Genomic DNA, 9,707 nt, shown 5'->3' with positions numbered 1-9,707 from the left:
AAATAGATGGGGAAACAGTGGAAACAGTGTCAGACTTAATTTTTCTGGGCTCCAAAATCACTACAGATGGTGACTGCAGCCATGAAATTAAAAGACACTTACTCCTTGGAAGGAAAGTTATGACCAACCTAGACAGTATATTAAAAAGCAGAGACATTACTTTGCTGACAAAGGTCTGTCTAGTCAAAATTATAGTTTTTCTAGTAGTCATGAATGGATGTGAGTTAGACCATAAAGAAAACTGAGCACTGAAGAATTGATGCTTTTGAAGTGTGATGCAGGAGAAGACTCTTGAGAGTCCCTTGAACTGCAAGGATAGCAAACTACCCATCCTAAAGGAAATCAGGCCTGAATATTCATTGGAAGGACTGATGCTGAAGCTCCAATATTTTGGCCACTTGATGCGAAGAACTGACTCCTTGGAAATGCCCCTGATGCTGGGAAAGATTGAAGGCAGGTGGAGAAGGGGATGACAGAGGATGAAATTAGTTGGATGGCATCACTGACTTGATGGACATGAGTTTGAACTCACTCCAGAAGTTCGTGATGGACAGGGAAGCCTGGCATGCTGCAATCCATGCGGTGGCAAAGAGTAAGACTCAACTGAGTGACTGAACAAACTGAACTGGACTTTCTGCACTGTTGTAGAGATTGAGGCAAAATAATACTAATAAAATAAATGCTTACAGTTGTCTTACTTCTCAGTTAGGTATGTAGGAATTTAGGTTACATGGAAATTGTTTAGAAGTAAGCTTTCTTGGGGTTCCCAAGTTGCTCATTGGTAAAGAATCTGTGTGCCAATGTAGGAGACACAGGAGACTTTGGTTCAATCCTTGGGTCAGGAAGATCCTTTGGAGTAAGAAGTGGCAACCCACTCCAGTATTTTTGCCTGGAAAATTCTATGGACAGAGGAGACTGGCAGGCTACAGTCCATGGTGTCGTAAGTACTTGGACATGACGGAACACACTTGCAAGTTTTCTTAACGAGCCATCAAACTTTTTAATACCCCTTTTTCCCTCAGGATTTCTGACTTTATTTGTAAAGTCATGCTACCTCACTCTAAAAGAATTAGGAATTCTTAAGGCTGCACTTAACTGGAAACCCAAGGAAGGGTTTGGGGCTAAACAAATACAGCTTTATTTTTTATTTAACAAGAAGTCTGATTCTGGAATTCTTCCAGGCTTTGTTCAATAGTTCAGTGAAGAGAAATGGAGTCCCAGACTTCAAATCTGTTTTTGAGGCTGGAAGAAAGTGGGAGTGGGAGGGTTGACCAAGGATACGCCAGGAGGATTTTACGTTCCATCAAGAAACAAAAGCTCCAGGAATCTTCCAGTTAAATTTCTTTGGCCAGTACTGCATTGAATGTCCTTATAGCTGCAAAAGAGGCTGGGGTAATTCATAATAAACTAATCCACCTTTTAGAGCGAAGGGAGACAAGCGAGAAATAAAGAATGGTTTTAGGAAGCCAGCCTAGAGTGTCTACCTCAAATACTGAAATATCCTTTAGAAACTCAGAATTTTTCAGGCAATTAAAATTACACATAATTTTTAATTCCTGCTCAATAAATACTAGATAAGAGATAAGCATAATCTTATCTTTTCATTGAAAATTACAAATAAAAAAGTTTTATCTGTCTTCAAGTTTGGTTGTGTATATGATATGACGTTATGGTTAATTCAACTTTTTTTTACACAAAAATCTGCAAAAAAATAATCTTTTACACTTATTGATTCCTGATGTTCTAAAGTCATAGTCTGATAGACTTACTTTTAAATTTTGGCTGTCACTTTCTAGCTGTACAGTTGGTCAATTCAATTTCAGAGGTAGAGCAATCTCCAAAATGGCTTCCACTATTCCTACATCCTGGCATTCACACTTGAACAGCCTCTCCCGTAGTGTACCAGGGTTGGCTTATATGACCAATAGACCAGAAGTGATGATATGCTGCTTCATGATAGGTTAAGTCATAAAAGACTAGAACTTTGATCCGGGGCTGTATGTGTCTCTTGAATTCCTTACTCTGTGAGAAGCCAGCTGCATATCATCAGGAAAAACAGGGAACCTGGTGGAGTTCCTGGGAAGTGTGACTGGGAACTGAGGTTCTGACTCCAACTGTTGTGAGTAACAGGACTACAGGTAACCGTGAAGGCAAATTTGGAAGTTAATCCTTCAGCATTCAGAAAGATCACATACATGAAACTGCCCAATACATTCCTGCAGCATAATGAGGGCACAGAAGAAGTTAATTCAACAAATATTATTTGTCTGTGGTCATCTTTACATGTTCATCCTTTTCAGAACTCCTTTTTATTTTAGATGAGCAGTTTTTAAAAAACATCCTTGCCTTTTGCTTTTCACTAGTACAGGAATGTGTGTTAAACACAGCTGGCTCAGTTGCCTGGCCTCAACTCTGTGCTGCACTGGGATGGTTTCTTTAGTTAAGGTCATTTGTTTTTAATAATGAATGCCTTTCCCAGAATGCTGAACTGTGGTGTTTGATGGGTCTTTAGTGGACTACCAAATAAATAAAATATCGCCCTATTGCTATATATAGATCCTGTCCTACAACAGAAGGCTTGTGGTGATTTTAATGCGCTGCACTCAGGGAACGCAGCCTCATTGCTGAATCAGAATGTAAGTTGCACATGGTGCCGGACTCTGCAGAGCGGTCTAGCTGTTTCACATTGTTGCTAACCCTCGCCCCTTTCCACTGCCTGATCTATTTCTAACCATAGACTCCATGACCACAGCCCAGCCACTTTGAACTTGCTCCACAGCCTCTAATCTCTATTTTTCCTTTTCCCTTAAAAAAAAAATTGTTATTTCCTTGTCTCATGATACTTCTATACCTTAATTCATCTGTGATAAAATAAAGTGTGCATATGTATAAATGTATTTATCTACACATATGTGTGTGGATTTATATCAATACATAAAAATATGTGTGTGTTTTCTATCCTAACATCCCCTTTTTTCCCCCTTGGCTAACCCAGCATGCTGGGAATCATTTTTGGTTCCTGAACTGTCTTCACTATCATTTGTTGCTGGATGCTCAGGGCCTGCTTCTTAGCTCCCAAACCAGAGTTTTGTTGCTGTTGCTGCTGTTGTTTTGGGCTTTTAAGTTTGTTCTGCATCTACAGTAGTTGCAAAAGTCTGAGGGCTCTGAAATACTGGTTTATAGAGAGCAGAAATTGTCCAGTAGTATTATTTACAGGTCTCAGGCTCTCCCACTGTAACTGTTCATAAGCTTAGTCTCCAAACTGGTCTCTCTGCTTCCAGTCTTCCTCTCCGCCATGCACCAACCAATCTTGCATAATCTAGCAGATAGAGCTCATTAAAAATACCACTGAGAAAATGAATGAATCACATCGTGATGACTCTTAAAATCATAACACTAAGGGGAAAAAGCCAGACACAACAGAATACAGACTTATAAATCTATTTCTATAATGTTCATAACAGACAAAATTAAACTACTGTATTCATGCATGTGTAATTAGGGAATAAACCATAAAGAAAATAAAAAATAATGGTTTGCCCTAGTGAGGAGAACTGCACATTTGGATGTGTTGGAGAATGATGGTTAGGACAGGAAAGGCTACAGAAATTGTGGGGCTCAATGCCAAATACAAACACAGGGTCCCTTGTTCAAAATTTATTAAGAATTTCAAGAAGCAAAAGCAGAGCATTAAACCAAGGAAGGACCCTGCTCAGTGCTGGGGTTTGTGGTACCGCCCAGGTGCACCTTCAGGAAGCTGGTCCTGGTTTCAGAATTTCTGCAATTCTGCTAATGCATGCTTGCTTGATTTATCCTTGGTAGGAGAGTCATGCAGGTATTTTTTCAGAAAAATCCCCAAATCAAACATTTATGATGTAAGTGCTTCTCTGTAAGTTTATTCTATCTTACAGCTTTTTTAAAATGTGAAAAACAAAAACAAATCAGAACTGATCAGAGCACTTCCTGCTCAAAAACTTCAATGAGGTGGCTTTCCATGGATGAAAATGTCAGTGGCTGGATGCCTTCTCATGTATTCTCATTTGTTCCAGGCCCAGCTCAAGTGCCAGCTCACTGAGGAAACATACTAGATTTTTTCCACTGAAATCAAGTTCCTTCCCTATGCTCCCTTCACACTTTCTCCCTGGATTAATGCAATTTTCTGCTTCAAATCAGAGATCTTTGAGATTTTTTTTTTTAACTGATGAACATAAAGACTTTAGAAAATATTCCAGTCTTACTCATTTTTGTATTTGGGACCCTCAGGGAGTTAGATAAGTGATGCTGAATTTAACTGAAGTTATATCCAAAGATTATTTCAATGCATTATAAAACCTAAAACACTCAATATACCTACACAATGCAAATCCTTAAAGTATGAAATGATACAGGGTAGCAAAAGTGAAATTCTTCTGTACACTAAGATATACTTATTTACCTGGTAAAAATCTGAACTAGGTACCAATGATATCATTTCGTCATTTTTCTGCTTCACATCTGACATGAATCTCACAGCCATCTTTCTTAAGACTGTTTGAACATCATGAATTTAATATACTGTGAGGTACTTTTTATGTAACAGACACCCTAGATACATTTTTACCAGAGACACATTTTAAAACACTATTGCCCACTATTTTCCTTGATTTTTTTTTTTTTTTCTTTCTGTTCTTGGCATATTTTAGCTCTCGCTAACACTTTGGGTTCTTTTGATAAACATGTGAATGTGACTTGGACATTTTCTTACAACAGACAGATGGGTGTGTTTTCCGAGTATTATTTCTAAAATGAAGAAAATGTTCCCCTTTACCAGCATCTGGGTAAGATTTGGAGTTCTGTCGCAGATTTAAAATGTAGACAGAAGTAATCATCTCTCTCCCACATAAGGTGACTCTGCAAGTAATTTTTTTGTATTTTTTATGCCAAACTTTGAAATCACAAATGGAGTATGGGTTCAGAAAAATACACTGAACAAAACTGTATTTGGACATTTCTTTTCATCATTCATTTTTATGGACATTCTCCAACCATACTACCAGATGGCCAGGTTACAAGTCTGTAGTAATATAAAAGCGTTTTATACAGAAGTAAAATATTGATGGATAGACTTCTAAATGTATATACAAATAAATATATTTTATTCACCTTTACACATAATTTCATTGCAGGATGCCTAAAAGAATTAGAATATTTGGCTGGCAAACATATGGTTTTGTACTTAATGACACAAACATACAGTAAAAACATTCAATGAAAAATGTCTGCCATTTCTGCACGATAATTCATTTAAATTGATACAGAGATCTGAAATGATTATTCTCTTCCTCTGCCAAGTTATCACACACAAGAAAGAAAAAAAAAAAAAATCAACCTGTCATTCTTTGCCAGAGACAACAGGAAGAGGATGTGAAATTTTCTTTAAAGGATTATTTATGCCATGTTTATGCCATCTCTTTTATAAATTTATCACCTAATGACTGGAGATCAATGCCGCTAATGCAATGAGGCATATTTTCAAAGGATTTTTGCTTAAGTATTTAATTCCTTAATAAACCTCAATGGACACTAAAGGGTTTGGGGAGCTCCCACTGCTTTGGGTTTTTGTTTGTTTGTTTGTTTTTTCCTCTGCCTGGGGTATTATTTTGCTAGCTCTTTCCACAGCTGGCTTCCCCTCATCCACTAAGTTATCACCTCCTCAGAGAAGCCTTATCAAGTTCTAGCGAAGTTAACTGTACTCCCTTCTCCCTAAACCACATAGCCAGTAGTTAACGCAAAGGAAATATTTTATCCCGTTCAGGCTTCTATACCAAAATGCCACAGACTGGGTAGCTTGGAAACAATTGAAATTTATTTTTTCACAGATTTGCAGGCTAGAAGTCCAGGATCAGGGTACCAGCACAGTCAGACTCTGGAGAAGACCCTCTTCCAGGCTGCAGACTGCTGACTTCTCATTGTGTCCTCAAATGATGGAATGAGCTAGGGAGCTCTGTGCAGTCTCTTCAACAAGGCAACAATCCCATCTATGAGGGCTCCACCCTCAGGACTGAAGCACCTCCCAAAGGTCCCACCTCCTAATACTGTCACACTGGGCAATAGGATTTCAACACATGAATTTGGGTAGGGACACAAACATTCAGACTATAGTGGGGCTTGTCTACAGGTCAAATCTGACACTTTTCTTTTGGTGGGGTGGGATACAGCCCATGAGCTGAGAATGGTTTTAACTCTTTTTGTTGTTAAATAAATAATATTTTATGATATAAAAATTATAAGAAATTCAAGTTTTAGTGTCTATAAATAAAGTTTTATTGTAACACAGCTGAGCTATTCAAGTATATAAGATGTATGACTGACGGTGTTGAACTACAGGGATAACAGGATGAAGTGGTTGTCACAGAGACCAGATAGCCTACACACTGTCTGTGTGGCCCTTCACGGGAAAAGTTAGTCACCCCCTGATGTAGGTTATCACTTATCACTTGATTTGATATCACTTATCAAATCCATAACCATGCTGTTTTAATTGATTCACTTGTTTGTTTAGAAGCCTAAAGAAGATGGAGATATTATCTTTCTCTCCCATACTCAATCAGAAAGTATATGGATGTAATAAGAGGGACATAATAAATATTTGTTGAATGACTGAATGCTTATATTAAAAAAATAAATGGGACTACGGCCTTTGGGGTGAAGCCCCTTACCTTATTTCCATATCCCTTTATATAGATGAGGCAGATCAGAGGAAACTCATTTCTTATTATAATTGAAAAAGCCATTTACAAGATTTTAGATCATACACAGAAAGGCACATTTATAGACGATCAAAAGCCCTATTTATGGACATTAACTTTTCCTTCCAGAGTATGACGAATACCAGGCCCATGTAGAAGTTGGGTGATTCCACTGTGGTTTCACTTCTAGATCACATGCAAGCTCCCAGAGAAGAGTGGAATTCTCCTCAGGCTCCATGCAGGAAAACGTCTTCCCTTCCAGCAATTCCTTTCGCTGATTGTTGTTTTGTTGTTTAGTCGCAAGGTTGTGTCTAACCCTTTTGGAACCCCATGGAATATAGCCCACCGGGATTAAATCCACAGGATTTCTTAGGCAAGAATACTGGAGTGGGTTGCCACTTCATCTTCCGGGGGAATCCTCCCTGACCAAGGAATTGAACCCACTTCTCCTGCATTGGCAATCACATTTTTTACTGCTGAGCCACTGGGGAAGCCCCTTTCATTGATTTCTAGACCCTTTTCTCACTTGGAGGCCTGACTCCCACATCGTCTCTATTATTTGGAGCTGATCTATTTCCCAGCAACATCAGAGGTCTTGGGTTCTTAGCTACTAGCACTTTAACCCTAAAATTTAGCTATAGTCAGTGGTACATATATGTGTCTTTTAACTCTAACACCCAAGAAATTTCCTACATAGATTTGAGTCTCCAGAGCCCTGTTTTCTCCCAACTTTAAATGGAGTTTAACTTTCACACCTGCTAATCAGTGTGCGCAAGTGCCCTTGCATGCCCCACACTTGAGCTGCACGATGACCTGCCCCTTATTTTGCTGTAGAGTCCAGAGAGAAGAGAAAACCTGATGCCAAGGAAACTTGCTTGCTATTCTGGAATCACAGTACTGTGTCTCAGCAGCACAGCTTGGATCCACTATTCTGTGAACGGATAAAGAAAATATAGTACATATATACAATGAAATACTACTCAGCTATAAAAAGAATGAAATAATGTCATTTTCAGCAACATGGATGGACCTAGAGATTGTCATATTAAGTGAAGTAAGCTAAAGACAAATGTCATAAGATATTTACATGTAGAATCTAAAATATGCCACAAATGAACTTATCTACAAATCAGAAACAGACTCACAGACATAGAAAACAAAGAGAAAAGGGAGTAGGGCAGGGATAAATTAGAAATATGAGACTAACAAATACAGACCACTACCTACAAAATAGATGATTAACAAGGATTTACTGTATAGCACAGAGAACTATATTCGATATCTTGTAATAACCTACAATGAAAAAGAATCTGAAGCTGTACACCTGAAACTAACACAATCTGTAAATAAATTATAGTTAAACTAAAACAAAATTTATAAATAAACTTTTAGATTAAGATTGGAGGTCAAAAGACTGGAATTCTAATTCAGGTTCTTTCACTAACTTGCTGTATAACTTAAACAAGCGACTCTTCTTTTTTGGGCCTTTTATGTTTCTCATCTAGAAATTTAAGGGAACAAATGCAGTGACTTTGAAGGCTGCTTCTGCTTAAAAATGCTTTATCTCCTTTCTCTCTCCTGATTTCCCAAGTATCTAAAGCCTTTAGAATGTGGCCTCAAGTAGAGGCATCATAGTAATAGAGAAGAAGATGACACTGTTTCCTCCCTCATTTTCTCTCCCATTGCTCTCTATTGTGAAAGGATTATTTCAAGAAAAGTAAATAAAAGAAAGAATAAGTAGAGGATTGGATAAGCAGAGACATAACATTTAACTATGGCATCATTGTGAAACTGTTTTATTTGCTCAACAGAACATTCATGAACATGACCTGAAAGTTACTGATAAAGGACTGAGTCAGACTAGGATTACCTCAAAACGCTGCAACCTCATTTGCTTATAGCCATGCTGACTGCTGACCTGACAGAACATGTTGGGTTTTCCTGTCAGCCAGCTTCCGCCTCAGTGATGCTTGATCATGCTTTCCCTAACCGCGTCAGTTTCTGTAACACACCTTGCTGTGTGTGTCATAGGGAATGGGCAGGGCAGTTTCACCAGACTTCTTAGCAAGAGTTTCCTTTAATGAACTTCATGCACTGTATCCTTGGGGCAATATTCTTGTAAATTGCGACATGGTATCACAAGGTTATAACATTTGCAAATTAAGCAACTGACAAGGGATTAATCTCTAAAATATAAAAACAGCTCATGTACGTCAACATCAAAAAAATGAACAACCCAATCAAAAAATGGGCAGAAGACCTAAAGAGACACTTTAGACACAGGAAGACACATAGATAGCTAAGAGGCACATGAAAAGATGCCCAACATTACTAATTGCTAGAGAAATGCAGATCAAAACTACAACGAGGTTATCCCCTCACACTGGTCAGAATAGCCATTATCAAAAAAAATTTTGATAACAAACAGTAAATGCTGGAGAAATGTGGAGAAAAGGGAACCCTCTTGTATTTTTGGTGGGAATGTAAGTTGATACAGCCACTATGCAGAACAGTATGGAGGTTCCTTAAAAACTAAACAGAACTACCTTATGACTCAGCATCCTACTACTGGATATACACCCTAAGAAAACAATAAATCAGAAAGACACATGCACACCAATGTTCACTGCAGCACTATTTACAATGACCAGAACATGGAAGCAACTTAAATGTCCATTAACAGATGAATGGATAAAGAAGATGTACATATATACAATGGGATATTCAGATCAGTCGCTTAGTCATGTCTGACGCTTTGCAACCCCATGAACTGCAGCACACCAGGCCTCCCTGTCCATCACCACTCCCGGAGTTCACTCAGACTCACGTCCATCGGATCAGTGATGCCATCCAGCCATCTCATCCTCTGTCATCCCCTTCTCCTCCTGCCCCCAATCCCTCCCAGCATCAGAGTTTTTTCCAATGAGTCAACTCTTCGCATGAGGTGGCCAAAGTACTGCAGTTTCAGCTTTAGCATCA

The sequence above is a fragment of the Bison bison genome, unplaced genomic scaffold (assembly GCF_000754665.1).
Source record: "Bison bison bison isolate TAMUID 2011002044 unplaced genomic scaffold, Bison_UMD1.0 scf7180017864042, whole genome shotgun sequence".
Classification (NCBI taxonomy): Eukaryota; Metazoa; Chordata; class Mammalia; order Artiodactyla; family Bovidae; genus Bison; species Bison bison.
The sequence above is the reverse complement of the archived record's forward strand: the minus strand, read 5'-3'. Positions refer to the sequence as shown.